Source organism: Microcaecilia unicolor, chromosome 2 (genome assembly GCF_901765095.1).
Source record: "Microcaecilia unicolor chromosome 2, aMicUni1.1, whole genome shotgun sequence".
Taxonomy (NCBI): domain Eukaryota; kingdom Metazoa; phylum Chordata; class Amphibia; order Gymnophiona; family Siphonopidae; genus Microcaecilia; species Microcaecilia unicolor.
Window position 1 is genome coordinate 661,158,665 of NC_044032.1, and position 19,788 is coordinate 661,178,452.

At 43.8% G+C, this 19,788-nt stretch overlaps 1 protein-coding gene across 1 annotated transcript in view; it reads left to right on the forward strand.

Annotated features, from left to right (window-relative positions):
* The first annotated feature begins 9,153 nt into the window (after positions 1 to 9,153).
* Positions 9,154 to 19,788, forward strand: part of NDST4 (N-deacetylase and N-sulfotransferase 4) — a 250,009-nt gene continuing 239,374 nt past the window's right edge. The window contains 1 exon segment of the mRNA XM_030191802.1: positions 9,154 to 9,362. The gene's annotated coding sequence lies outside the window, so the exon portion shown is untranslated.

The window sequence follows — 19,788 nt, forward strand, 5'->3', positions numbered from 1 at the left end:
ATAACTAAATGGAATATAATCCCCTAACGCAGTCCATTGATTTTCGTATATTTTGTTCTTGTGATGGCTTATGCTGTGCCAAAACTGGAAATTCAGTGAAACAGAATTCAGTAAGTTCCAAAAGTTATTTCTTATGTTTTAATCACCTTTTATTAAAAGCAAAACATGTTGATAAGCTTCATACAGAACAAGAAAAACCAATGAACCATCCAACATGGCTCAATATAAACTTTTACAAAAACATACCCCAAGAACCCTTCCTCTCCCTATAAGCCCACCTGTTTCCACCTGCCAGAATAACACAACAGATGTCATAAACAGTGGAGGAGTAGCCTAATGGTTAGTGTAGTGGGCTTTGAGGCCAGCAACCTGGGTTCAATTCCCACTGCAGCTCCTTGTGACCTTGGGCAAATTACTTAACCCTCCATTGCCCCAGGTTCAAAAACATAGGTTGTGAGCCCTCTAGGGACAGAGAAAGTACCTGCATATGAAGTGTACAGTGCTGCATATGTCAAGCAGCACTATAGAAATGATTAGTAGTATAAACAATACAGTTTATACCAAATTGTTTAACTACCCTTACATTTTGCCTTTGGGTTTAACAAGCAATACCGTGTCCATATAAGGTCTATATAAACTAATTTAAACAATCTATGATTAAGGCATATGCCCTAAATATGTAATACTTGGATGCAATAATGAAATGGTGATGGAATATTTGCATAGCAGGCAGCCAACAGATTTATTTCCCACTGAAAATAATTAACTTTGTATGAACTTGGCGGCTAATACTATGCTATTTTGTATTTTGGCAGTGTATTGTTTGCCTGTATAATAAAATCGGACTTGCAAATATTTTTCTGCCACAGCTTTAATTAACAAAAGCACATGGTTTCCTACTGGATTATATGCATACGTGTGGCCTGTCAAAACTGGGAAGATAGCTCTGTTTGAGAAGCTTGTTAACACAGACTGCAGGGGAACAATTTCAAAACAAGAAACTAGAGAAAAGGAAACTGCAGGGCTAGCTGGATTGGAGACTTAGCATCTAAAAAAATGTTCACACATCATACAAATCTCAATAACATCTTTTGAGAGATAAATAAGGCCACCTTTACTATCCTATGTTATCAATGAACACAGTTTGCTGCCACTATCATCATTCAAAGTGTTTATCAGGGCTCAGAATGTAGAGATGTTTGCAACTTAAAAACAACAAACCCAGCAATATATAGAACAATTTTTTCTGAACACATGGCTAGCTGATGGGTTGTTGTTACTGCCCCCGAGACATCAAATTTTTCCAAAAAGGTAACTCCAAATGATCTTGACTTACTTTAAAGGCACACTGGAATTTCATTTGATATTCAGGTTTACCAATCAGCAAGTCATAGAGCATCAGCAAACTGTCAAAGCAAACTATACACCCCTGGAAGCCAGTTTTAACAACTGAACCTAACATAGACTTGTCATGTCGGTATATTAAAAGCAGGAAGCCGGCAAAAGAATCGGTTGGGCCGCTGGATGACCGAGGGGTAAAAGGGGCGATCAAGGAAGATAAAGACGTAGCGGAGAGATTGAATGAATTCTTTGCTTCGGTCTTCACCAAGGAAGATTTGGGTGGGATACCGGTGTCGGAAATGGTATTTCAAGCGGACGAGTCGGAGAAACTTACTGTCTTCATGGTAAACCTGGAGGACGTAATGGGGCAGTTCAGCAAACTGAAGAGTAGCAAATCTCCTGGACCGGATGGTATTCACCCTAGAGTACTGATAGAACTGAAAAATGAGCTTGCAGAGCTACTGTTAGTGATATGCAATTTATTCTTAAAATCGAGCGTGGTACCGGAAGATTGGAGGGTGGCCAATGTAACGCTGATTTTTAAAAAACGTTCCAGGGGAGATCCGAGAAATTATAGACCGGTGAGTCTGACGTCGGTGCCGGGGAAAATGGTAGAGGCTATTATCAAAAACAAAATTACAGAGCACATCCAAGGACATGGATTACTGAGACCAAGTCAGCACGGCTATTGTGTGGGGAAATCTTGCCTGACCAATTTACTTCAATTCTTTGAAGGAGTAAACAAACATGTGGACAAAGGGGAGCCGGTTGATATCGTGTATCTGGATTTTCAAAAGGCGTTTTACAAGGTACCTCATGAAAGGCTACAGAGGAAATTGGAGGGTCATGGGTTAGGAGGAAATGTCCTATTGTGGATTAAAAACTGGTTGAAGGATAGGAAACAGAGAGTGGGGTTAAATGGGCAGTATTCACAATGGAGAAGGGTAGTTAGTGGGGTTCCTCAGGGGTCTGTGCTAGGACTGCTGCTTTTTAATACATTTATAAATGATTTAGAGATGGGAGTAACTAGCAAGGTAATTAAATTTGCTGATGACACAAAGTTATTCAAAGTCATTAACTTGCAACAGGATTGTGAAAAATTACAGAACGACCTTACGAATCTGGGAGACTGGGCAGCTAAATGGCAGATGACGTTTAATGTGAGCAAGTGCAAGGTGATGCATGTGGGGAAAAAAGAACCCGAATTATAGCTATGTCATGCAAGGTTCCACGTTAGGAGTTACGGACCAAGAAAGGGATCTGGGTGTCGTCGTCGATAATACACTGAAACCTTCTGCTCAGTGTGCTGCTGCGGCTAGGAAAGCGAATAGAATGTTGGGTATTATTAGGAAAGGTATGGAAAACAGGTGTGAGGATGTTATAATGCCGTTGTATCGCTCCATGGTGCGACCGCACCTTGAGTATTGTGTTCAATTCTGGTCGCCGCATCTCAAGAAAGATATAGTAGATTTGGAAAAGGTGCAGCGAAGGGCGACTAGAATGATAGCGGGGATGGGACAACTTCCCTATGAAGAAAGACTAAGGAGGCTAGGGCTTTTCAGCTTGGAGAAGAGACGGCTGAGGGGAGACATGATAGAGGTATATAAAATAATGAGTGGAGTGGAGTGGAACAGGTGGATGTGAAGCGTCTGTTCACGCTTTCCAAAAATACTAGGACTAGGGGGCATGCGATGAAACTACAGTGTAGTAAATTTAAAACAAATCGGAGAAAAGTTTTCTTCACCCAACACTTAATTAAACTCTGGAATTCGTTGCCGGAGAACATGGTGAAGTTGGTTAGCTTAGCAGAGTTTAAAACGGGGTTAGACGGTTTCCTAAAGAACAAGTCCATAAACCACTACTAAATGGACTTGGGAAAAATCCACAATTCCAGGAATAACATGTATAGAATGTTTGTACATTTGGGAAGCTTGCCAGGTGCTGCAAATACTGGAAAACAGCCAAGCTCAATCTCAAAGGGTCTTACAAAGAGTATATGTCAGCAATGCCCTTTTTTTGTATATTACTTTGTTTAACCAATGGGAAGTACCCTCAGAAGCCAAGGTCTCTGCCAAGGTCTGACCATCAGGACACTGATTATCTATAAAAGATTTATGTGCCTGTGATCTTGTCTCTTTCATAGGGTGTATTCTTCCCATAGGTCTTTTTCCAGTGTGGCATTACTTATGTACTTATGTACTTGACTGGTATCCAATGTAGTGTTTCAAGCAGTGGGGTTGCTCTTTCATATTTCAATTTCTTGAAAACAGTCTTGCTGTCATGTTTTGGACTGTTTGCATCGATTTTAGTGTGTTTTCCTTGCACCCTACATATGCTGCATTGCAGTAGTGTAGTGGTAATAATATCGTTGATTGAACCAGTATTCGGAAAGATTGTCTGGGGAAATAAGTCTCTTATTCTGCTCAGTTTCCATAGTGTTCTGAAGCATTTTGATGTTACTGCTGATATATGATTGTCCACTGTCCATTTTTTTTCTGAGTGGCGCCATCATTACATTGAACAGTATTGGTGATATTGGTGATCCCTTGATGTTTGGTTGGACATCTTTACAATGTAGGATCTGGTCTTTAGGCAGCCATTGAACCATGTTGCCACAGCACCACTGATTCCTATGTTGTCGAGCATTGTCATTAGTGTGGTCAAACACATTTGATGTGTTGAATTGTAGTAGTAATATGTTTTGTCTTTGGCATGTTATGCTTCTGAATTTTGTTATCTGGGTTATTGTCATGACCATTTCAGTGCTGTGTTGTGGTGTGAAACCTGATTAGGATTTATGAACTTACAGCAACAGTCTCCCTCCAAAACATGTCTCTTCCTCATACTGTGTGTCAGGTAGGGGAGCCAGAAACTTCTGAGTCAAAAGGTCACACACCATACAATGGCAGACCACGAGAGCCTTATGAACAATGAGGAGCCCAGAATGGCCCCCTCTCTCCAGGCTGTATTAGATCGCTGTTGAAGCTAGTGCTGGCTAAGCACGCGACTCTCCTTGAAACAGCTTTTTAATCGAAACATGAGTCATGTTGGAGTATGTCCCTAACCCAGCAGTGGAATATTAACTCAGATTAGTACTTAATTTAAAACTTGGCCATTTTTGGAGAATTGCAAATATTAGTAAAATGTATAAATATTTTCCAGTGAGGCCAGTGATGAGGTTTGTGTTGTAAATCTCACTGTGTTTGAAAGTTGGTTTTCAGTGAGTTACATTTCTGAGGCACAAAGTAACTCACCTGGTCTGGTGCTACAGTATATAGGTAACATATTTTTGATCTGGACAGCATCTGATCAGTCTCTACAACAATTTCTTTGTTGGTTAAATTCTTTGGACCAAAATTTACAGTTTGACAAACAGCACCATCTTTATCAGATTTCTTTTTTGGATGTTTTGGTTATTAAAAATGGAGGAAAACTAATCACCACAGTATACGTTATGTCGCTTACCGATTGTAACAATTACCTTCATCCTAAGAAATTGAAATACTCTTTGCCTATTAGACAGTTCTTACACATCAAGAGAATCTGTTTTACTATTGAGTTATTTAAATAGCATGCTAATTCTTTATTTGCGAGATTTGTTGCTCAGGGTTATCCTGAAATTGTTGTGAAAAAAGCATATTATGGGGCTTGTTACCACTAGGGGGCGCCCTAGGGTGCAAGTCCCAGTCCTGACGGCTGGTTAAGGTGAGTGAGTCTCTCTGACAGAGTCTCGCACACGGGTATGGTGGTACTGAGAGGGAGCTGTAGCCTTCCTGCTGTTCCTGTTTCCCCTAGAACTAGCTCAATCTAGCCCCATGGAAGCCTTTTCCTACAATGACTACAATTCCTAGCATTTCCCAAAACCAAGCTTTTTATTGTGGTTATAACAAACAGAAACTACAAACCTTTATTCACAAAAGCACCAATAACAAAGTAAAATTCCTCTTTTCTTAGAAACAGTTGGGTATCAAACATATCTCAGTTGAGGACTCACTGCTACCAAAGCCCATCTCTTGTTCCACTCAGTACTGGTTACACATGGGCAATCCCTCTCTTCCAGGTTCAGCCTAACAGTGCCCTCTTGTTATGATCCTGTTGTGACTTGGGCAGTAAGCTCTTGTGCCCCGACTAAGCACGGTGTGTAGAGTCGCGCTGCACTCGGTCAGGCAGCCGGACAACCCCTAGCTTCACCTGGGAAGCGACCACCGTTCCCCAGGGGTTGAGCCCCCAGGTGCAGGTGGCCACCAGGACTTCGGGAACCAGATGGTGTTGGGCCACCCAGACCAGGCTAGAAGCAAGGCGGGCGAAGACTCAAAGGGTGAGCCGGTACAGTCCAGGGATCAGGGCAGGCAGCAAGCTACAAGTACCATGTTCAGTCCAAGGGTCAGGGCAGGCAGCAAAGCAACAAATACCAGGTTCAGTCCAATGGGTCAGGGCAGGCAGCAAAGCAACAAATACCAGGTTCAGTCCAATGTGTCAGGGCAGGCAGCAAAGCAAGAAGTAACAGGTCCGGTCCAAGGGTCAGGTAGCGATAGGCAAGTCAAGCAATGGAGCGCAGGAGATGAGCACCAAACCTCTATAAGCATAGAAGTCGAAGCAAGGTGTGCAGGGAACTGCTGGCCTTAAGTAGTCCCCGCATGAACAGTAACCACGGGCAGCTGCGGAGAACGCTCCAGATTGGTGCCTGCAAGGGAAAAGGTGGAACCTTGGGAAAGGCGCCCAATCCCATGCAACCAAGCAGTGCGAGCTACTCACACCGGAACCCGGCATGGCTTCTGGAACGCTGCCAGACTGCGTGGCCGTCCAATGAAGCAGCTGGACCTGAGCCCACGGCTGGAGCAACATAGCCGGCCATCGGAACTGGACCCCACTAGACCGCCGCTGACAACCCACATGGCCGGTTATCACTGCCGGGACGTGGCTCGGCGGCGAATCAGCCGCGTGGACCGCAAATCAGGTGAGGGACATAACACCTCTCTATGGTTTGCACAGCATAGAGGTTTAGACAACATTTTCATGCATATAACATGTGCCACCCCTAGGCCCTCAAACCCTTTTCCCAGTTCTGTACTGTTCCCTTGGGTTGCAAAGCTCAGCATACAGAGGTCCCTCCCCCCCCCCCCCCCCCCCCCCCACTATAGCTTTACTTTTCTCCAGCCCAAACCTTCCTCCAGGCTGCAATAAAATCCTTTACATTTTCTGTCCCAGCCCCCCCCCCCCCCCTTCCAAGGCTGTAATAACTTCTTATAGAATATGTCTGGCATTTAGGTGTCTACATTTTTTGTAGAATTGGGTCCTGCCAAGTGCCCCCTGGCCACATGTCTATAGGTCCACAGTTACAGAATGACTTCCTTTGTGCTCTCAGTGCTGTTCAATTGCATTGCTTAAAGTCTTTTGGGTCACGTTTGAGGCTCAGGAGGCTTTTGGTGTTTCAGATCCAAGTTCTGCATTTTCTGCCAGGTTTTGGCCATAGCTGGAAGCCTGATTTAGGTGACATCATGACAGCCAAAGAGTTATAAAGAAAATATGCCAAGGAAACACAGAATATGGAGGAGCATTGTTTTCATTTCCATTCGGCTGAGCGGAAAAACCAAAACTGATGCACTGAGGAAACCACTGCATGTGGGAAGCGTAAGCTCTGGAGTTCAGGTCTGCCCAGCAGGATGATATGACTTTACCCACTTCTGTGCCTACCTGCTTGTTGAAAGAAACTGGCAAATTAGCCCAAGTGTCAGTGTTTTTAGGTAGCTGTCGTCAATGGCATATGTTGGCTCTCTGTGTTTCAGCGAGTGTCGGTCTGTACTGATAGTTAATGGACATCGGTGGATGCATAGACGGTCGGTAGCCCAACTGTTTGGGGAGGCTAAAGGGGGTGGAGCTTACCTCCATACGCTCCGTGGCAGCGACGTCAATGAAGAAAAAGACTACAGGCTCGCCACCAACTTCTCACTTCTCTCTGCACACAGTGTCCCGCCTTCTATGGTGATGCATTTCCTGTTTCCGCAAGAGCAGAGAGAAGGGAGAAGCTGGCGGCGAGCCTGTAGTCTTTTTCTTCATTGACGTCGCTGCCACGGAAATAAAAGATGAAAATGCGCGGGGCGGGAGGGTGGGCTGCACCACAAGCGGAAGTCGACGATTGGGCTGGGGAGGCTTAGCCTCCCCAAGCCTCTTATACGGGGCGCCTATGGGTGGATGTTAGTACACCACACGGCTGTAGATGGAGCAATGGCGTAGCCAAAGCTGGGCCCAGGTCCACCCAGTAGCACCACACATATGATGTAACTGGCAGGGATCCCCAAGCCTCACCAGGCCAAAACTCCCAACAATTGTCCGTCCTGTATACCTTGTAAATAGCAGATCTTCGCCTGTAGCGAGCAGCAACTGATACATATTGCTTGCACCAGCCCCACAGCCTTCCCTCTGATGTATTCCCGCCTATGCGTAAACAGGAAGTTGCATCAGAGGAAAGGCTGTGGGGCCAACATGAGCCATGTGTATTAGTTGCTGCTCGTTGCTAGGGACAATCTGCTATTTAAAAGGTATGCAGGGGAGGGGGGATGTTTGAGAGACCATATGGCATGCAGGCAAGAGAGGGAGAGACTAAATCACTTGTGGGATGGGGCAGGCCCAGGCACAGCCAAAATTGAGTGTCTGGCTTCGCCCCTGAGTTGGAGATACATGTTCACAGATATGGTCAGGTGTTTGGATTGTGGGTCAGTGTATATCAGTGTCAGCTGGTATCAAGGGTTGTGGGTGTCTTGATTACAAGTGCCAGCAGTTGGCAGTAGCTATAGTCAGTGGTGTGCTGGAGCAGGCTCTCACAGGCTCGCAAGAGCCGGTTGTTAAGTTTTTAAGAATTTTGGGAGCCGGTTGTTAAAGTAGGGCCCTCCATGTCTATGTTAACAACTGGCTCCCAAAATGTGGGCTTGGGCCCCCTGCTGAATTATCTTTTACTTTGCTGGTGGGGATGCTGAGCCCTGCCAGCCAAGTAAATAGACTACTGCTGCTCCCCGCTCCTTGTTTCCAGCTCTGGGCAGCAGGCTGGGACTTCTCGAGCATGCGAGAGAAGTTCCAGCATGCTGCTCAGAGCAAGACGTTGGGAGTGGTGGCAGTCCATTTATTGGCTGCTAGCAAAGGTATGCCTAGCGTGCCCGCATGAAGGGAGGGAGGAGAGAGAGACAAGTGTTGCTCCCCCCCCCCCCCCCCCCCGGCCACTCCTGGCCCTTCCGACTGCAGAGCTGGCTACGTCCGGAGAAAGAGCCTGTTGTTAAAAATTTACCAGCACACCCCTGGCTATAGTATCATAGAAGGGCAGGTGTCACTTACTGTGAGTGGCAGCAGTGGTTAGTGTCTGCCTCTAGCTCTCGGTGGTCCTGATGTTGGTGGGTAGGTCTGACGGTTGGGATTGGCTGTCTCAATGCATGCAGGTGTCGGCAGCTGTAGTTCATATGTAAGCCCTGCGTGTAACAGCCACAATATGATAGGAGTGGCTGGGGAGCATCTGGGGGGAGGGGGGATGCACAGCGATGTGCTCCTGGGTTACATCCACATTGTCTCAGTGCACCAAGGCAGTCCCCAAGCCCCAGAATCCAGAATATAAGCTAGTACGGTCTAGAAACTGGGTGATAAATAAATAAAATGATTAGCAAAAGGAATAGGCTACATCTGCCAATCACAAGCCAGGAAAGCTGCAGCTCATAACTGTGTAGACAGAAAAGGGAAGAGGGGGAGTGACTGTGGCTGAGACAAGGCAGCAGCAGCAGCAGCTGGTCTGTGTGAGACTGGCAGCATTTCTGTGCTTCCCTGGTGAAATGCTCACCTCGGTCCGGAGAAGACACTGCATCAAGAGGGGCTGCTGCACTCTGGCTTGAAGAATTCCAGCTGGCTGTATGATTTAAAAAGAGTGATGATGCTCAGAAAGATCAGGCACAGGACATGCAGACGAAGGAATCATTCAGAGCTGTGGATAAGGCAGTGACTGGCATCAGGGAAGGAAACTCACAGCTCTCACCCTGTTTTAGGTAAGTGTCTCTTTTCTATCTGCATTAAAAAAAAAAAGTCCAAAATAATCTTGATAAAGGTACAGAGCAAAAGTGCTCTAAATGAAGAATCTGAAAGTCCATCACTAGAGATCATTAAAAGTTGACTTCAGAAAGAAAATTGCTTAAAGTGCTCCCAGTTACAGTATTACAATGAACATGGAGCAGTACAAATAGAAATGAGCTTAAATCAAAACATGGTTTGCCTTGTGCATGAGTTGCAAGCATGCAGCAGAGTGGAAGGACTGTGCTTTATATGTATCCTGTCACTGAAGAGGGATATGAGAGCAAGAAAAGTCTGTGGCTGAGAATTGGGGTGGTGTGAGCTGATGATAGGCTGAGTCTGTTTGGATCAAGAGGATGTGAGAGCTGAAGAATCATTTTAAAGCATGAGTGGATGGATCTCTGTGTATCAGGCTGAATTGGAAATGATGAGTGGTTGGGTGCATGAGGATCAGGGTGGTCTGTTTGAAAGCTTGAGTAATTTGATCTCTGTGGAGCAGGCTACCTTGCATTCAATAGATCTGTTTGAAGGGATTTTGCAGTGGGAGTTAAAGTCTGTTTGGATAAAATAGAGTCGGTTGCTGTGTTGGTCCACTTTAAAGTACATAATTAAAGCTCTATGAATAAAAATAAAACAAAAGAATGTAAAGCAATTCCTTACTGCTGGAATAACTTTATATATTTTTTTTTTATTTTTTTTAGCTGTTAGGAGCTAAAACTCCTTCCTCAGATCAAGACAAAATGAAGAAAATGCTGGAACCTATCCATAGATAATAAAAGCATTCCAAACACATTCTGAAAGGTCAGCTTGGAGGTTTAATTATCTTATACTATATGGCTTCCTTTGTAGTTTTATCTAACTATATGGCTTTATAGAAACAGAGAGAAATGTAGGCAGATAAAGACCATATGGCCTATCCGTCTCCTCTCCCTATCGCTCCCTTAGAGATCCTATGCACTTGTCCCAAGCTCTCTTGAATTCAGATACTATTTTCTTCTCCACCACTTCCATTGGGAAGTCGTTCCATGCATTCACCACCCTTTCTGTGAAGAAGTATTTCCTGACGTTACTTCTCAGTCTGTCCCCTTTCACCTTCATCCTATGCCCCCTCGTTCCACTGCTTCCTTTCGATTGAAAGAGAGTTTCCTCCTGTGCATTTATACCACAGAAGTATTTAAATGTCTCTATCATATCTCCCCTCTCCTGCCTTTCTTCCAAAGTAGACATACTGAGATCTTTAAGCCATCCCCATATGCTTTATGATGAAGACCACTGACCATTTTAGTAGCCGCCCTGTGGACCGATATAAAATCAGAGGTGTATGAAAAAAGTGAGTGGTTTCATTTCTGTGGATAATGATCATGCAAGTTCAGTAGATCTGTTTGGGAAGATGAGTGGTTGGGTCTCTGTGGATCATGGTAATGCAAGTTTTGTAAGTCTGTTTTAAAAGATAGTAGTTGGTTGGTTATCTGTAGAATCAGTTGAAGTAAGCTCAATAATTTGAAATCCATCCCTAAAACAGCAGGAATTTAATTCAGCTTTTAAATTTATTTATTTGTTACATTTGTACCCCACATTTTCCCACCTATTTGCAGGCTCAATGTGGCTTACATAGTATCGTAAAGGCATTCTCCAAGTCCGGTAGAGGAACAAATACAAGGTGATGTTGTGGTCGAATAAGGAAGGTGTGTTTCAGGCACATTAGGGTCAAAAGTAGGGAAGTTTGTGTGGTGTCCAATACGATCTTTGATTTTGCTGTGTTGCAGAGTCTAGGTCTTTATGTTGGGTCGGTAAGGTACGCCTTTTTGAACAGGTTGGTTTTTAGTGATTTCCTAAAGTTTAGATAGTCGCAGATTGTTTTCGCAGCTTTTGACAGTGCGTTCCATAGTTGTGTGCTTATATAGGAAAAGCAGGATGCGTAGGTTGCTTTGTATTTGAGTCCTTTGCAGTTTGGGTAGTGGAGGTTTAGGTATGTTCATGATGATCTGGTTCTGTTTCTAGTTGGTAGATCTCAAAAAAGATATAGTAGAATTGGAAAAGGTACAGCGAAGGGCGACGAAAATGATAGTGGGGATGGGACGACTTTCCTATGAAGAGAGGCTGAGAAGGCTAGGGCTTTTCAGCTTGGAGAAGAGACGGCTGAGGGGAGATATGATAGAAGTGTATAAAATAATGAGTGGAATGGATCGGGTGGAGGTGAAGCGACTGTTCACGCTATCCAAAAATACTAGGACTAGAGGGCATGAGTTGAAGCTACAGTGTGGTAAATTTAAAACGAATCGGAGAAAATTTTTCTTCACCCAACGTGTAATTAGACTCTGGAATTCATTGCCGGAGAACGTGGTACGGGCGGTTAGCTTGACGGAGTTTAAAAAGGGGTTAGATAGATTCCTAAAGGACAAGTCCATAGACCGCTATTAAATGGACTGGAAAAATTCCTCATTTTTAGGTACAACTTGTCTGGAATGTTTTTACGTTTGGGGAGCGTGCCAGGTGCCCTTGACCTGGATTGGCCACTGTCGGTGACAGGATGCTGGGCTAGATGGACCTTTGGTCTTTCCCAGTATGGCACTACTTATGTACTTATGTACTATGAGGCCTGTCATTGTCATACTGCACTACCTATATTTCTGCAGCTTTTCTGGATAGCTGGGATGGGAATCTCTGCCACTGAACCACCAATGTCATCTTGTAGTCTAAAGCAGTGCATGCATGGAGCATGCTGCTGAACAGGTGGGACAGAGGGGCAGGTTCCTTTTGAGCCTCCTCTTGCAACACAGTTAGTACTCATTGTACCTATCATTTGAAATGTTAATATACATTTGTGAAGGGAAAGGAAGTTTCAGTCTGTGAAGACCTTTTTCTCTCATTCCATTAATTTAATTGTACACTATTTTGGTGTGCAATACTTGGTTGATAATTTTGGAACTTGGCAAACATTTTAAAACGAACCTCTGTGATTTTAATAAACTTGGAAAACTTATCTACAGATGTGACAGAATCAGATCTTTATTTGCTGTAAAATCCTTATAGTTTTGCCAAATGGTTCATGACACAGTTTAGATTTAGCCTTCATTCCTGAAGTATTTTTAGAAAAATGTTCCTGAAATTGGGGTCAAAAAATAATGTAGTTGGATTATTTTATACTAACCTTTCAGTGGATGCCTCCCTCGTGCGATATGAATGGTGTTTTGAAGACAAGTGAGCTTTAATATCATGGTACGGTTAAGACTAAAAGGTTCAAGCCCTTATGACAAAATGAAAGCATGAACGTATTTGAACATAGTGAATTGTAAATGACTGACTAGACTCTAGATCAGAAGCTGCTCTGAAAGGAAATCCTCGGCTCCCTGGTTTTACTACGAAGGTTAAGCAAGATAAACAGATATTACGTAGAGCAGAATTGTATTGACATAATTTTTAATACTGTATGTTTGTTTGTTTATTGGTATTTGATAAAACTGTCCCTATTGAAAATGCATATCAAAATGATATACAATATTTTTAAAAAGCTAATAAAAGTATAAAAAAAAACTCCATAGTAAAATAAGACAGTAAACATTCAAACCAGGCACATATATACATACCAGGCACATAAAGGAAAAGGGAGCCTCTCTTAAAGCTGAAATTTAAGCCTATCAGCCGATTGCAAATCATAAGGGGAAACAATGAACCATTTTAAGCCAATGTAAAAAGGTAGGTATGGTCTAAAGAACTGGAAACTTAACAGGTGAAAGCTGAGCAGGCAAAAGAAATATCTATGTTAATGAGATGAATAAGGGTGTTGTTCATCTTCAGGTGGAGTGGAGGAGTAGCGTAGTGGTTAGTGCAGTGGACTTTGATCCTGGGGAACTGGGTTCAATTCCCACTGCAGCTCCTTGTGACTCTGGGCAAGTCACTTAACCCTCCATTGCCCCTGGTACAAAATAAGTACCTGTATATATGTAAACTGCTTTGAATGTAGTTGCAAAAACTTCAAAGAGGCAGTATATCAAGTCCCATTTCCCTTCCCTCATTTGATGTTCCAAATGGTTCAGAATCTTGCTCTGGTAAAGCTAATATATCCCTTGTGAACTAGGATCCCTCACCAGACACTCTTCAGGGAGGCAGTGTATCCAAGTGGCTTATTTTTGTGCATCCCGTGACAGTAATGAACCTCTCTCCAAAGCCAAAGTCTGATCTCAGTCTCTCAAATTTACTGCTATCGCTCAGCGTAGTAGATCTTCCTTCTGGAGTTTGTGAGATATTACATGTTATTCTTCACTCTGTGAGAAGACTGGGGAAAGTAGTTTATGCAATGCAGCGTTGGAATGTTTTCAGATGGGACCGTAGGTCATTGACCCCCTTGGGATCACTCGACCACTTTCTTCCACTGCCACGTCTAAACCATTAGGGTTTACTGAAAGTTTTTGGTAATCAAGATGCAGAGTATAAGACAGTAAAAAGCGAGAGTTCGCATGTTCTCCTCATTCGCCATCCTTAGGTTGGCAAAAGATCCTCTTCTCCTCACACTGGTCTTTTCCTCCGAAGCTCACAAATCTTGTCTTCGCTACCATCTCTGTCTTCCTTCCTTGAAGGCAATGGTAAATGGAATTCGCTCGGATGAGGGAAAGGTGAGTAGTGGAGTGCCTCAGGGATCAGTGCTGGGGCTGATTCTGTTCAATATATTTGTGAGTGACATTGCCGAAGGGTTAGAAGGTAAAGTTTGCTTATTTGTGGATGATACGAAGATTTGCAACAGAGTGGACACCCGGGAGGGAGTGGAAAGCATGAAAAAGGATCTGAGGAAGCTAGAAGAATGGTCTAAGGTTTGGCAATTAAAATTCAATGCGAAGAAATGCAAAGTGATGCACTTAGGGAGTAGAAACCCACGAGAGACTTATGTGTTAGGCGGTGAGAGTCTGATAGGTACTGAGGGGGAGAGGGATCTTGGTGTGATAGTATCCGAGGATCTGAAGGTGACGAAACAGTGTGACAAGGCGGTGGCCGTAGTGAGAAGGTTGCTAGGCTGTATAGAGAGAGGTGTGACCAGCAGAAGAAAGGAGGTGTTGATGCCCCTGTATAAGTCGTTGGTGAGGCCCCACCTGGAGTATTGTGTTCAGTTTTGGAGGCCATATCTTGCGAAGGATGTAAAAAAAATTTGAAGTAGTGCAAAGGAAAGCAACAAAAATGGTATGGGATTTGCGTTACAAACCGTATGATGAGAGACTTGCTGACCTGAATATGTATACCCTGGAGGAAAGGAGAAACAGAGGTGATATGATACAGACGTTCAAATATTTGAAAGGTATTAATCCGCAAATGAACCTTTCCTGGAGATGGGAAGGCAGTAGAACTAGAGGGCATGAAATGAGATTGAAGGGGGGCAGACTCAAGAAGAATGTCAGGAAGTATTTTTTCACAGAGAGAGTGGTGGATACTTGGAATGCCCTCCCGCGGGAGGTGGTGGAGATGAAAATGGTAACGGAATTTAAAAAATGCGTGGGATAAACATAAAGGAATCTTGTTCAGAAGCAATAGATCCACAGAAGCTTAGCGGAGATTGGGTGGCAGAGCCGGTGGTGGGAGGCGGGGCTAGTGCTGGGCAGACTTCTACGGTCTGTGCCCTGAAAATGGCAGTTACAAATCAAGGTCAGGTATACACATAAAGTAGCACATATGACTTTATCTTGTTGGGCAGACTGGATGGACCTACAGGTCTTTCTCTGCCGTCATCTACTATGTTACTATGTATGTAGATCACGGGCACTCTTTCCCTTGACCTCCCTGTGCTCCTGGATCCATTGCACATTCTGTAGATTCTCAGATGTGTTGGTAGACATTCTTTCTTGCAGAACCCGGCTCTTCCTTTAAACTGGAACGTGAACAGGAATATCAGTCAAAGCAGATGAAAGAGCTGACATAGGTCAATGAAAAACACCGTCTGTACCACTCACCATCTTTGCAAGCCAGTCAGCTGAACATTTGGGGTAATTAATTCTATAACAGGCATCGGCACATAACGTCCAAGAAGGCAGCTTCATAAAATAGACTTCTACAACCAGGCCTAACACTCATCAGTTTGAATGTTTCATTCGACACCTGCTATTTCTGTGTTCTTCTTGATCAGTAGCTTCAAGACAGAGCTGCCAATTTCCTAAGCCGTCAGCTCCGGGGACTCTTACTGCAAGGAGCAACAAATGCAGAAAGCATGAGATCCCTAGCTTAAAAGGATGATGTTTCTTCAAATAATACTGCATCTCACTCTTGGAAAGATGACCTCTTAGCAGTGGCGTAGCCACAGGTGGGCTTGGGTGGGCCAGGGCCCACCCACTTAGGGCTCAGGCCCACCCAACAGTAGTACATGTTTAGCAGTAGCTGATGGGGATTCCAAGCTCTACCTGCTGAAGACTTCCCCCTGATGGTAATGAAAATGCTGCTCTCCACAATACTGGCACCTGCAAATGCTCTGTTTTTAGCACATGCCTGCTGCAAACTGCCAAGGTGGAGAAAAGCATTTTTCCCACCAGCTTAGATATTTTTTGGGGGAAGGGGGAGAACACTTGGTGCCCACCCATATTTTGCCTAGGCCCACCCAAAATCTGCTGTCTGGCTACGCCCCTGCCTCTTAGAATTCCTCATTACACGGATCCTCAAGCACTTCAAAATGTCTCCACACAGCTTCCTCTCTGCTTCTTTCAGGGCCCCCACTGATAGGATAGACTTTCTCCTCCACTGCTAACTCCAGACTCCGTTCCTTTTATCTTGCTGCATTATATGCCTGGAATAGACTTCCTGAGCCGGTACGTCAAGCTCCATCTCTGGCCGTCTTCAAATCTAAGCTAAAAGCCCACCTTTTTGATGCTGCTTTGAACTCCTAACCCTTATTCACTTGTTCAGAACCCTTATTTTATCATCCTCACTTTAATATTCCCTTATCTCTTGTTTGTGCTGTTTGTCTGTCCTAATTAGATTGTAAGCTCTGTCGAGCAGGGACCATCTTTCATGTTCAAGTGTACAGCGCTGCGTACATCTAGTAGTGCTATAGAAATGATAAGTAGTAGTAAATTAATGTGAAATAATATTTTCCATGTCAGTTCATGTGGGTTTTTGAACGACACAATAGGGGACAACCCCCCACCCCCATTTTGATTTTTCCACCAAAGTGATTAATAATGAACATATCTGGTCGATATTCAGCCCACAATGGTTAATGTTTTTTTTTAAGAACACTGGCCACTAAGTGCAGCAGATTTAGCCCTGGCACAGAATATCCAGGGATAATTTGTTATGTGCCAGCTGCCAGTTCTTATGCGGGTTCCAGCCAATATTCAGCTGGAACCCACATAAGGATTTCTGGCCAAGTCCCAACCCTCCCTCCCACTCCCCCAGAACATACAGAAGTAATGTGAGGCTGATGCTAGAGGCTGCAGAAGCCATTTTGAAGGGGCAGCTTCAAAAGGCAGGAGCGAGTGGGCGTTGCTCCCGCCTGTTTCCCGCTAGGCTACCAGGGAGTGGGCAGATAGTCCCTTGGCAATTCTGGGGGGAGGGGAGTTGGTCTGGATGATTAAGGAGTGAGGGAAGAGGGATTGGAAGGGGGAGTTTTTTCTGGCTCTTCCAGGGGGAAGGGTGGGGGACTTGGCACACCCCAGGCTTGGACCTGGAGGTTATGCAGATGCTGGTGGCACCAGCATAGCTAAATGACCAAAGTTAAGACTTTTTTTTATGAAGTCCTGTTTGGTCACTTAGTTACATGGGAACCAACGCTGCATATTGCCGGCACCTGCAGTTACCAGTTACTCTGCGTCTCTGCCCTTGGAACACCCCTCTCGGGCCCAGTTCAGAAATGGCTGGTCAAAGCTGATATTCAGTGGTATGGCCTGGTAGGTGTCACTCAGTATCAGCGACCAGCCCACAGAGTATGAATTATGTGGTCAGAAGCCTCTCCTTTCTGCTTAAATCATTTTGAATATTGACCAGTATATTTCAATATTGATAAAGAGTCTGTTATTGAAAAATACCGCACACTAACAGTGGAGAACTAGTCTATTGGCCTGAGAACCTGGGGAACTGGGTTCAATTCCCACTGCAGCTCCTTGTGAGTCTGGGCAAGTCACTTAACCCTCCGTTGCCCCAGGTACAAATAAGTATCTGTATATATAGTATGTAAATCGCTTTGAATGTAGTTGCAAAAACCACAGAAAGGCGGTATATCAAGTCCAATTTCCCTTTCCCTATTGGAGATTCTAGATGGAATATTGCTACTATTGAGACTCTGTTGCTAATATTTGAGATTCTACATGGAATGTTGCTACTATTGAGATTCTGTTGCTACTATTTGAGATTCTACATGGAATGTTGCTACTATTTGAGATTCTGTTGCTACTGTTTGAGATTCTACATGGAATGTTGCTACTATTGAGATTCTGTTGCTACTATTGAGATTCTGTTGCTACTATTGAGATTCTGTTGCTAATATTTGAGATTCTACATGGAATGTTGCTACTATTTGACATTCTGTTGCTACTATTTGAGATTCTACATGGAATGTTGCTACTATTTGAGATTCTGTTGCTACTATTTGAGATTCTGTATGGAATGTTGCTACTATTTGAGATTCTGTTGCTACTGTTTGAGATTCTACATGGAATGTTGCTACTATTGAGATTCTGTTGCTACTATTGAGATTCTGTTGCTAATATTTGAGATTCTACATGGAATGTTGCTACTATTTGAGATTCTGTTGCTACTGTTTGAGATTCTACATGGAATGTTGCTACTATTGAGATTCTGTTGCTACTATTGAGATTCTGTTGCTAATATTTGAGATTCTACATGGAATGTTGCTACTATTTGACATTCTGTTGCTACTATTTGAGATTCTGTATGGAATGTTGCTACTATTGAGATTCTGTTGCTAATATTTGAGATTCTGTATGGAATGTTGCTACTATTTGAGATTCTGTTGCTACTGTTTGATTCTACATGGAATGTTGCTACTATTGAGATTCTGTTGCTAATATTTGAGATTCTACATGGAATGTTGCTACTATTTGAGATTCTGTTGCTACTGTTTGAGATTCTACATGGAATGTTGCTACTATTTGAGATTCTGTTGCTACTATTTGAGATTCTATGTGTTATCAATAGAAATCAAACAAAATAAAACATGGAAAGAAAATAAGATGATACCTTTTTTATTGGACATAAGTTAATACATTTCTTGATTAGCTTTCGAAGGTTGCCCTTCTTCGTCAGATCGGAAAAGATTCTATGTGGAATGTTGCTATTCCACTAGCAACATTCCATGTAGAAGCCTGCCCTTGCAGATCAGCAACGCGGCTGCGCAGGCTTCTGTTTCTGTGAGTCTGACGTCAGTCTCACAGAAACAGAAGCCTGCGCGGCCGCATTGGTGATCTGCAAGGGCAGGCTTCTACATGGAATGCTGCTAGTGGAGGAGTAACCTAGTGGTTAGTGCAGTGGACTTTGATCCTAGGGAACTGGACTCAATTCCCACTGCAGCTGCTTGTGACTCTGGGCAAATCACTTAACCTTCCATTGCCGCAGGTACAAATAAGTACCTGTATATACTATGTAAACCACTTTGTAACCACAGAAAAGCAGTATATTGAATCCCTTCCCCTTTCCACACTTTTGAACAATATTGTATACAATTAACAGAATTGTCCCCAAAATGAAACTCAAACAACAAAAAATAGCAAAGACCACTAAACAAAAAGAATGATTTTGTCTACAAGCTCCTAATTTGCTGCTGCTGGAATGGAGCTTCCTGCTTTACATGGAGGGTGCTCATGGCTCTGGCACTATCACGTCCTATCTTGTCTCTTAGCATGGTAGTAACCACGATTTACAGACCCTTCTCAGCTACCTTACAATTCCCGACATGAGGATTCATCAGAATATAATTGTGAAAAGCTGCTCCAAACACAGAGCAGAGAGGCCTCCTGGTCCTCTCTTGGTTTTACTTATGGATGGTCTACCGCTCCTGTCCTCTACACTCTGCCTCTTCCTTCCTTTGCCCCTCCCTGAAAATGGGAGCAGAAAAGTGGTCATTCATAGCTGTACTGCAAATGATAATTATCTTTTCAGCTTGGCTGCTAGATTTCTGCAGATTGGAAACCATGTCATCTGTTCCTCCCCATTACTGCTGCTACTGGTCCACCAACATCTCATATTGATAGCATCTTCTGTCCATCGTCGGTCATTCGTATACCTACCCATACCGAGCATTATGATTCAGTCAGACTACATTGTATGGGGCAAGACCTGCCTCTCTTCTACATGTCTGAGAGCACTGGGTACCAGTAGAAGCGGATGACTGGTGGCTGCTCTGCCTCTGATGCTCCTCTCACTTTCTTTTCCGTTCCTTTCCTCTGTGCCATCGCTGCAGTCTCAGGAGCCAGG